Below are 9898 nucleotides of genomic sequence, written 5' to 3' on the forward strand. Positions count from 1 at the left end.
TTTGATTAATTTTTAATTGTTATTATCCAACAATCTTAAGACAAGAAGTTTTTTTTTTAATAACAATTTTTCTCTGTCAGTTTCAATATCTAAAGATCATCATGGCCCCTAACGAAGCAAAAAGTCCGAGAGTTTCAAAGTCGGAATTTTCTTCATCGCAGTTGTTTTATGAGACTGTGCAAGACGGCTGTGATCATGCTAGCGAGGAGTACGTATCCTTTTTCATTGAGCTAGCTAGCCCTGGAGAAGTTAAGGGCATCAGTTGAAATCAAACTACTGGACCAACGCCAAGAAGGTTAATTTTTATCAAAACTTCACCTCCACACACGTTTAAGGCAGGAGTAGACTGGTATGTGTTCAATTCTTGGTTCAGTTCTAATGTGTTTGTGTATACAATTTCATTCGGGCGCACTTAGACCGAGGCTTCAGAGCTATTACTCCCACCATTGTGATCCAATCTCTTACGCAATACGTGGGCAATGTCGTCAAACTTTTTATTTCTGAAGATGGTACAACTGAGAACTTTAAGGCTGCAACAAGCTTGGATCTACTTGGTCCATCGGTTTTCCGTATTTGGAATCCGATTACAAACGAGCAAGTACTTCTTGCTCCTAGAAGATATACTCCTGTCCGTGTCTGTGGATTTTATTTCCATCCGCTTAAAAAGGAATACGAAGTGGTTTGTGTACGTACGTCGCGTACTAAACCAAGATGGGACACTTTCAGATATATCAGTCGGTGCTTGAGAAAGAAAGGAGGGGAGATTATCTCGGAAAGACTCTTCAGGTGACACTGAATCCATGCCATTCATTGAGGCTCTGCGACAGCTGCCATTTTCTTTTGGACAAGATAACTTCTGGCTCATTCATGTGAGCCTTATACCTGTTTTGGGTGTTGCTGGTGAGCAGAAAACAAAGCCTACACAACGTAGTGTACGAGAATTGCGAGCACTGGGATTGAAACTTTTTGAACTTTAAAGTGAAGCACTGGTCTTGATTTTTCATGAGTTGAAATTTTTTTGAACCCTAATAAGAAAGGATCCTTACGGATGAATGTCAGCAATGGAGTCTTGGAAAGATCTCGAGTAAGAAAAAAGAGAAGACGAAGAGTCGTTAGTTTGTGATGACACGACAGGGTGGTGCTGCCAATACTGATGGCATATAATGAAACTCGAGAGAAAAGAGTAATGGTTTCTGTTCGATACTGGTTAGATTAAAGATGGAGATTGACCGGTGAGTAATGAAGTAGAACATGGAGAAATAGGAGCTCGTGATGAAGAGTTATGCCAGTGATTGAGATGTTGGTTCATCAGGGATGTTGTTCATGATGGCAGTAATGTTGGTATACTTCCGGTGATTGCTGGAGTTGATCGTGGTGATGACGAGATCGAGATGAAGTCAGGAAGGCCGAGTCACGATGGAAAGATGAGAATCCCTTTCTTTGTTCCCAGTTGGTGTTCGGTTCATTGATTATCAGAAAGCTACGACATGTCTGGTATCTTCAGAGGTATATCAACATTTGAACTTGATATTTGGGCTACACCAATTGAGAAACTAAGAGTAGTTGCTGATGCTATGACTGATGAGATGCACGCTGGTCTTGCTTCTGAAGGGAAATATGGTTGAGCAGGCCACTGGTTGTACAGGAGAGGATTTAGTTCGACACGATAATTTGCATTACTTAAGCCAGTCGATGTGGTTTGAGCTTACTTCTGGAGAGAGTTATTACCGCCTACAAAAATTCGAGACTTCTAGTAGAAGGTTCTTTGCTGTGGAGAAGCTCTACGCAATGACTGAAGAACTATTCGACGTCCGTTCCTATCCTTCTTAAAAAATTGACTCTCCAGGCCTATATTGAATTGTTGAGGGTTCCGGACCTGCTGGTTGTACAAAAATATTATTGTAAAGCGATTGCCGGATCCATCAGGTGCTATATAACATTGGCAGGTAGGATGAGAGAGGCGCAAGTCAGTAAAGCTGTTGGAGCATGTGTTTATTGTCTGTGTTGAAGCATCCTCGGCTTACAGAATCATTTGATGGTCATGGACTGTCCTAGATGCAACCTTAAACACCGACTTGTATGAGAATGATATACTGCCTTTTAGTGGAAATGCAATACGAGTTGAGGACGAAAATTTTTGTGAGGTTGAATGTACTTAAGGGGTACAATTCTGTTTCAGTTTCTCATAATTGAATACCTTGCGAATTTACTTCAAAGGAAAATCATAGTATTGCTGATTCTAGTCTCTCACGCAAATAAGTGAAATGTTGCTCCAATACATCGGAAATAGTATTCTCAGTTTGGAAGGGGTAGGAGGGTGGAGAATGTATCTTCACCCATCACAGCAAACATATTCTCCAGACGGTGCAGCACCAGCTGTTTTTGATGATGAGTACACGCATCAACCACCTCATGTTTACGCTCATCAAGGCGCCCTGTCTGGTTATAGTCAACCTGCTGCTCATGAAGCACCTGGATATGCTCAAGGTGGTCAGGTTGATGGTCATGTGCCATATGGGACTACTCAAGCAGGTTACGGTGAGCATCCAGTTCCCAGTAGTAGTGCGGGCTACCGGTATCCTGGGACTGTTGAAGCTGGAAACAACAATTATCCTTATGAATTGTTTGATGATTTTTCAGCTTAATTAACAATTAATCTCTGTGTTGAATCCCTGACTTGTGCTTGTATAAGCTATGCTAGGTGCCACACAGGAAACCACATAAGATATTGTTAGTCAGGAAATAAATTGCGTGCAAAGATGAGGCGATGGATACGGGAACTGAAACACTAGATTGTGTCAATGAAAGTGAGTCCTCCATCATGCAAAAACATACCTGGCAGTACGAGTAAGTTAATTTACAATGCATCTCCTCATGCAAAGGTGCTATGGAAATCACGTTAGGCTTAACAATAATGTGACTGTCTTTAAGAAGTTACTTAAGTTTGTACATCTTTAAAGTGATGTTTTGTGCTGAGAATTTCAACGAAAAAAAGATGAGGATCATTTTGTGATGATTAGTTGTTGTACCAATTGCTGCTATGCACTAGCTCAAAGCAAGAGGTAAGCATTAACTAATTTTTTTAATCATCTAAATGTGGGGGGCTGTCTGTCATAGGAATGCTTAACGTGTTCAAGGCCTTTTGGCCAGTTTGTTTGCAAACGCACATATAGAATTTGCTGGATATTAATGCATATATTTCGGTATTCCATTGTTATATATTTTACAACCACTAACAAATCTCAGATGTTGAAGATTTGGCAGGAAACTAATGTGTTTGAACGTGGTCTAAAGGATCAGTAAGTAATCAAAAGAAATTTTGAGGACATAGTTTCTGTCTAACGTGTTTATGTGTTGTAAAACAGATGTGCATATCCGCGTTTACCCTGGAAAATCACCAGGATGCTCTGATTAGAGGTCGAGAGATTGGAATGCATGAGGTACATGTTTAATTACAAATATGTGATATATATTGCACTAACCTTAATTTTGAGGTAGCTATAAAGAATGTACTAGTGAATAGTAATGTGATATTTACGATTTGACTGAAAGACCGAGTTGATTGATATGATCTAAAGGATCTAAGTGAAACAGAAGATATTCTGAAGGAAATGGTCTTTGTCAAATTCGATGCGGTTAATGTGTGCAGTATAGCAGACGTATACAAATACACTAAGTATCTCAAAAGAATTACCGGGATGATCTCATCAGAGACTTGCAATACGACTTGCAATACTTGAGGTACATCTTAAATTGTGTATGTAATACATATTATACTGACCTTAAGAGATGTTGTTGTTTCAGGCTATGGATAAATCTTAGCCTATGTGTGTATCCTCTTAAGGAGTGTCTGTCTAAGGAAGTCCTTAAAACAGACAAGATGAACTTGTATATTGAGGAAATCAAAGTTCGTGTGCTTTAATTCAAGCATAAGAGGAAGACGAATGATTACTAAGATGCTTCTTAGAAGATATTCCTCTGTGACCGAAGCCTGTGGCCATCATTGCAGAAACTCAATTGACTATGTGAGTCTAAAGTAAATGAGCAATGACAAAGTCTAGACATACTCGAAGAAGGCTAATTCGGTAAGACAACTATACTCTTTAATGAAGTAATTTTAGTTGATTCGTGAAGTCAAAAAGAGGTCTCAGTAGACATGTAAAGTCAAAAGAGAACCTCACAGACTTAGGGAAGTCAACAGAAAAATTAGTGGTCCTTTGACGAAAGGATTTTCTAAAGAGATAGTTCGTAATTATACATCGAGGGGGAATGGGACTTAAGCTCATATAAAATAAACTTGTCATGAAGGATACTCAACCTTGCTGACTGGATATCCCAAGATCAAGGTTTCGAATGAGACAACTAATTTATGGTAGGTAAAGGTAAACACTATCAGAGAATTATATTCTCTCTGTCCCTTCCCTATGGTGTAGATGTGATAGTGTGACTGCATGTGAAGGGTGACTTTAATAAGTCTTAATGAGTTCCATAGTTTCAATTTAAGATTGAAGTGGGGTGTAGCAGTGAACACTCTTAATGGAACTCACCTATCTGAATGAGGAAGTGGGTCGCTTTCTATGAGAATATGAGTTGATTCTCTAGAGCATTCTGAGAAACAAGACGTCCAGGGCCAAAATGGACACAACGGCGGAGCTTGGCAGCAACCGTGGAGATATCATGTGTGGTTGTTATCGCGAGTTACACCAAATGTTAGACAGTTCAAGACCTAATGGACACTGGCTAATAAGTAGTTCAGGTAACCTCTCACTAAGCAAAGGTTCAAGACCTTATGGACACCTATGCCTATTCATGATATTTCTTGTTTTCCGTGTTTTATCGTATTTTTATTCATGTGGGGGATTGTTGGAAAAAATACAGTTTTATGTGAATAAAAATTACTAATAAAAAGGTTTTTCGAAAAATAAAAACACCTTCCAAATTTTATCGGGTTAGGGTTTTTTATATATATGAAGAATTTTTTTTATTGTAAATATATACATAGAAAAACCTCTCTTATATCCCCTAGGGTATATAGTACTTCTTCTTCGTTTTTTCGATCTTTGATACGAGGGTTTAAAGTGCTAACTATTCGTGAGTTTTCCGCTGCCAAGTTCTAGAAGGACAAGTTTGAATGTGCTATTCAAGCTTGTTAAGATTGTTGTATCTTGGAGGCAGATGTACCCGTAGGGCTATAGCATCATCTTTTAGAGTGTAGCCGGGCATTCTTGTCTTAAGGACAGTATGCTGAACATGCGCCTCAATCTACCATTACCGTTTTCTTGTTTCCATGATGTTTAGCAGGATGTTCAAGACATTAACAGTTGACTAAGGAGAACACACAAAAAATCAGATAAGTGCCTCTTATATTATTTAATTGTTTGATTAATTTTTAATTGTTATTATCCAACAAAAATATCGTATGGTATGAGGAAAGAAACTTTAAGAGAAAGAAAACTTCAAATTCGAATTTCTTTATTTGAGGAGGAAAGAACAGATTACGTCAGGTGAAAAAACCTCCACAATTTTTGAATGAAAGGTTGGACCAAGGTCAAAAAAAAAATCCAAAACAAAATTAGAAAACAAAATTCATATTTCCTTTCACATCGATGGGTGCAAAAATAGGCAAAAGGGAAATATGGTACCAACCCAAAAAAAAATAATACTCTCATTGTCAGGCCCACAATTAATTTTAGGTACCGTGATACCCATAATTATTTCCGTGACACTCATAATTATATGAAATTATTAAAAATACTGCATGACAGATTATGCATCCGCATGACGGGTTATGCATCAGGGGTATAATTAACAACGTAACTTGGATATAACATATCTAAAAATCCGCGCCTTGGAATTTTACAAATTTTATATCGTTGGAAATCTTTTTAAGAGAGTTGCGCAACGAGTACAAACAACAATATCAAAAAAAAATCACGAAAAAATCGGAGGTGATCATCATTTTAAACAAAATTTCGAAAACTGATTACATAACCATTATGCAGCCACCAAAAAAGATGCATAACACAATCTGCAGACGCATAACGAATTATGCAACTATTTTCTCGACTGCATAACAAATTATGCATCTATAACAAGTTATGTAACCATTGTTTTGGTTGATTTTAGTGTGTACATAAAAAATTGATGCATACTGCAGTATGCATCCATATTTATGGATGCATATCAGGTTATGCATCTATTTTCTCGATGCATAAAAGATTGTGCAACAATTTTCTCGATGCATAATGCATTATGCAGTCATATTTTCACGATTGCATAACATGTTATGCAGGTATTATTGTAGGTGCATGACAAGTTATGCAACCTTATTTTTTGTTGGTTTCAATACTAAGAAAAAAGTAGCTGCATAACGTGTTATGCAACCGTTTTCTGAACTGCATAACAAGTTATGCAAAAAAAATAAAAATCTGCAGAATCGTGTTATGCAACCAATTTCGAGAATGCATAGGGAAGAAGGATGCATACACTTCTTAACTAACTAGTAAGTCCAACATAGCTGACTTAATTAAATTTAGTATTTCAAACATCAACCAAAGCATTTAGCGCCACCCATACATAACTTTATAACAGTTGAAAGTATGTATATCTAATTATATATGAATGGAAAAACATGACTTCATAATTCATAGGTGGAATCTAACCACCTGCATATACATGATAGAACTGGTGCTGACAGCCTAAAGAAACGTTTGCAAAATGAATGGGATGGTTGCAAGCTTGTAGATGCGAGTTTGTAAATTCATAGAGAAACAGTTTTGGATCAGGAGTTGGTTAGCCAGTGGTCACCCACCAACAAGGTAGAATAGAGATGCATATACAAGAGACGGACACACCTGCAGTCACAATACCATACCGTAGGTGGAGATGATAGGTTGTGTATTGTGGAAGCCAAAAAGAGGCAGAATTTCTGCATTTGTCTTGAATAATCTGATGCCAAAAAGATTCTCTATTCGTGGAATCCCCAGCACCACTTTGCGAGGAGTGAGCTATTCCTTTGTCGCAAACTCTTGAACCTCAAACCACCAGTGAACATATCTTCACGCCCTTGTTTTCATATAAGTTAAAAATGAAAACCTTGAATTTCATCCCCCGTCACCTTAAAAAAGTTTCTGATTTTTTTTCTCGAGAGACAGTCTATAATCGATATCGAAAATTTAATAGAATAGGAAGTACACTACAATTTCTAAGAAAACAATTTAGCAATCAGTCTCCCACCCTCAGATAGCATTTCAGCATCCATCTGTAAAGATTTCCGTCAAACCTTTAATTCTTAAAACATGAGATCTAATGTTCCCATCGTTAGCAATTCATATAAATTCAATGAGGAATTTTCAAATCTACTGAAGAATTTTTTAATTAAATGGGTTTGTGAAGAACAATCCGTAAACATTAAATTTATCAACCAAAACTTTCTTCGAATCAAAGTTTTAAGAATGAAATCAGACTCTTATCGAAGAACAATCAAAGTTTTTATGAAAAATTTGTCAAAATTTTCGTTTAAAAAGCACCAGATTTGAAAGCTCAAAGTAAAGAGAAGAGTTAAGAAAATGGCTCGTCCTTTTAAAACCAATAGCTGATGTACATCATCTCCTTCATTGTTTATACGGCTTCATCAATAAAATCTATTCACTTTCGGACACTCATCTCACAGAATCACTAGCAGATGAAGAACATGGAAAGAGAAGAAGAAAGAAGAATAACTTTTCACAAAAAAAATAATCTTCCAAAAAATGGGTTTGTTTATAATTTTTCACAAAGAAATGGGTGTAAAGAATCTGAAAAATGGGTGTGGTACTAGTTTTCAGCGAAATCGTGTAAAAGCATCGTACATTTCCCAATCAATAGTAAGAATCACATTAACGGTGGAACACTCCTTACCAGATCATGGAAGAGACCCCATATTTGGGAAGTTGTTGGATTGAGATGCCATTAACGTTTTTACCGAAATGCTAGATGAAACTAATGCTATTCCTAGGGGTTTAGAATTACAAAGGATGAGACTATTCGATCTAGAAAAAAAAAATGGGCGCCAGTATTACTAACTGTATCAGACGTGCCTTTTATAAAAACAAAAAACAAAAAAGACGTGCATGTTTAATTGTAGGTTGTGGTAACACCCAGAATAGACTGAATAGTGCGGAGATGTTAATATAATTGACCAAAAGGGATTTGAATTAAAATATTAAAGAGGAACATCGAATTTCATCCAAGTTTTATGGCATTGCATAATATTCTTTACTGTTTCCTTATGTTGAAGATGGATATACCATAAATATAACAAAAATAGAGTCCCCTCAACCAAACACAAGAATGTCGGAAGCTTACAACAAATCAGGACTGAGATACACAATAGCCAGATGCACAATAACGAGCAAATGAAGGCATTACTGTAACTCAGGAAGGTAGTCTGTTCTAACAAAAATCTAGACTCAGATGAGCTAGAAAAATCCAAAACAAATCATATGGATAAATGTGAGGCGAAACATCATGAAGTCGACACATTCACGAAGCATAAATCATGTTTTTTTTAATGAGGGAGAAAACGACTAATTAGAGTTTCATAACTCCATATATTTTTGACGATAATTAAATTGTTTATTTTTATACGCAAGGTCCATTTTATAATACTACACTAAGGTCTATTATTGCATTTTAAAGGCTGAAGCTTTAGACACTCCAGGTGCGTATGATCGGGTAAGATGTTTGTGAAAAAGCGGGGGGTGTAACAATCTCACCCAATATTTCGATCAGCAATCTGTATGGACAAACTCCAATATACTTTCAAGAGAATCAACTAGACTCAATATTAATAAAGCATATCAAAGAGTTATATCTCTCTTTCTTGATTCAATTCTTTCTCAAGCAAATAGAAATCTGCGAGTCTAACTGAATACAAGAGAAATCACTTGAACGGTACCAAAGATCAATGTTCAAGGATCAATCAATATCAATCAACAACCAAAGGTCGAATTTCCAATTGATTTATTCAAACGCACAACCTGTGATATTTCAATTATATAACAGAATATAATGCATAATAGAAATAACACAGACACCAGAATTTTGTTAACGAGGAAGCCGCAAATGCAGAAAAACCGCGGGACCTAGTCCACATTGAACAAAACAATGTATTAAGCCGCTACAGACATTAGCCTACTACAAACTAACTTCGGTATGGACTGTAGTTGAACCTCAATCAATCTCACACTGATTCAAGGTACAGTTGCGCTCCTTACGTCTTTGATCCCAGCAGGATACTACGCACTTGATTCCCTTAGCTGATCCCACCCACAACTAAGAGTTGCTATGACCCAAAGTCGAAGACTTTAATAAACAAATCTGTATCACACAGAAAATTCTACAGAATAGATAAATCTGTCTCCCACAGATAAACCTACAAGTTTTCTTCCGTCTTTTGATAAATCAAGGTGAACATGAACCAATTGGTAACCCGGACTTATATTCCCGAAGAACAGCCTAGTATTATTAATCACCTCACAATAATCTTAATCGACGTGGCGAAAGAAGATATTGTGGAATCACAAACGATGAGATGAACATGTTCGTGACTACTTTTCTATCTTGCCTATCAGAGATATAAATCTCAAACCAATCGTTACGATTGTACTCAAAACGATAGAATCAGCAAGGTCAGATCACACAACTACGAGAAAGTAGTATCGGTATGGATTCCCAATCCCGATGAAGTCTTTAAGTCGTTAACCTGGTTTTTTAAGAAGAAACCAAAGGTTAAAGGAGAATCAACTCTAGCTAATACAACTAGTATCACACAGGAGGTGTGGGGATTAGGTTTCCCAGTTGCTAGAGTTCTCCCTTATATAGTCTTTCAAATCAGGGTTTGCAATCAATGTTAGCT

The sequence above is a fragment of the Papaver somniferum genome, chromosome 9 (genome assembly GCF_003573695.1).
Source record: "Papaver somniferum cultivar HN1 chromosome 9, ASM357369v1, whole genome shotgun sequence".
Classification (NCBI taxonomy): Eukaryota; Viridiplantae; Streptophyta; class Magnoliopsida; order Ranunculales; family Papaveraceae; genus Papaver; species Papaver somniferum.